This window comes from Desmodus rotundus, chromosome 1 (genome assembly GCF_022682495.2).
Source record: "Desmodus rotundus isolate HL8 chromosome 1, HLdesRot8A.1, whole genome shotgun sequence".
Classification (NCBI taxonomy): domain Eukaryota; kingdom Metazoa; phylum Chordata; class Mammalia; order Chiroptera; family Phyllostomidae; genus Desmodus; species Desmodus rotundus.
Window position 1 is genome coordinate 34,187,175 of NC_071387.1, and position 1,656 is coordinate 34,188,830.

General features: G+C 39.0%; 1 pseudogene; it reads right to left on the bottom strand.

Annotated features, from left to right (window-relative positions):
* Positions 1 to 353: 353 nt before the first annotated feature.
* On the bottom strand, positions 354 to 1,210 carry LOC112304400 (developmental pluripotency-associated protein 2 pseudogene; annotated as a pseudogene).
* Between the last annotated feature and the right edge of the window lie 446 nt (positions 1,211 to 1,656).

Sequence of the window (1,656 nt, forward strand, 5' to 3'; positions counted from 1 at the left end):
TAACAGTTTGAGAAACTTGCAAACTGTCAAAATGCTGCAGCATTTTACAACCCAATGGCAATGTATGAGGGTTCCAGTTTCTCCACATCCTCCTCAGTACTTGTTCTTATTTTCTTTTTTATTTTAACCAGGCTCGTGAGTGTGAAGTTGTATCCTGTTGCGGTTTGATTGGCACTTCCCTAACTCCTATAATGTTGAACATTTTCAAGTGCTTGGTATTCATTTGTTTGTTTTTTGTATTTTTCCCACTGTGAGCATTCCACCATTTCTTCTTTATTGAGACACAACCCATCCAAAAGGAATTATGTGAGTGTGTCCAAGTAAGGTTTCTTCTTCTTCTCCTTCATTTTAATTCATTTTTCCATCATCCTTTTATTCCTCTTAACACATTCAGGGCATAACCTGTTATCTTCTAGGTCTGAGAATGGGAAAATGCCATTCAGTAACAGGAGGAGAGAGATCATCTTCTTGGGGATGTCAGGCACCCAGGCCTGACCGGCATGGAACTGCAGACGAACCCACCCTTCTTTGTCTCCCAAAAGAGGTCTGCCATGGACCACACACCACCTGACACCAGATGTTTGCAGCAGAAGGTTCTCAGCAGGAACAGGAATGGAGCATGAATTCACAGCCTTAGGCTGCGTGGCTCCTGCAGCAATTCCTGACCATGCTGCCACCATGGCCTCCTGAGTCGAAGTTGACAACTGTATTGGTCTCTTTCTCTCTCTTACTCATCTTACAACTTTTACTACTCCTTGTTCTCTTGGTCATCACCTTGCATTTCCTTGAGCAGAACTGCAATGTGCCCTCCTGTGGTATTCCAGCAACACTGTTTTTCTTTGGGGTAAGCATGTTCCTTCAGCCTCATATAAATCTCTATTTTCTTGCCTTCAGTACTAAAATTAATTTGTTGGCACCAGTCCCATCAAGTATCATGACACACTTTATTAATTGAAGGAAAAATGGTTGGCAAGGGAAGAATTGGTTTGGGGGAATCTTTGAATTGTCCATTCATTTGAGGAAGATAAACTATATTGTCTGTCCCAGGCATCCTCAGGTGGGCCCCTGAGGTTGAAGAAACACTTGGTTCCATTTGATGTTCTTCATTGTGTTCCTCATTAACTGGAACCAGTGTGAGAATCACACTTTCTTCATCTAATTTATCTTCAAAGGAATCCTTTTTGTTGCTATCTGAACTCAAGCTAGTCATTTCCAGGAACCTCAGAGGAAGGCAAAGCCAGCCGTGTTGAGGACACTTGCAATTTACTCCTTTTGACCTCTTGGTATTCATTTGTATATACTTTTTAAAGAAATGCTTATTCAAATTCTTAGCTTATAATTGGGTTATTTGTCTTTTTATTGTTGGGTTTTATGAGCTCATGTAGTCTTCATTTAAGTGCCTTAACAGATATATGATTTGCAAATATTTTCTCCTATCCTGTGGATTATATTTCTACTTCCTTGATGTTATTATTTGCAGCACAAAAGTTTTAATTTTGATTAAGTCCAGTTTATCAATTTTTCCATCACTTGTGTTTTCATTTATATCTAAGAAGCCATTGCTTAATATAATGACACAAAGATTTATCCCTATGTCTCTTTCTAAAAGTTCTATAATTTTAGCTCTAATACTTAGATCTTCTAGCCATGTGAGTT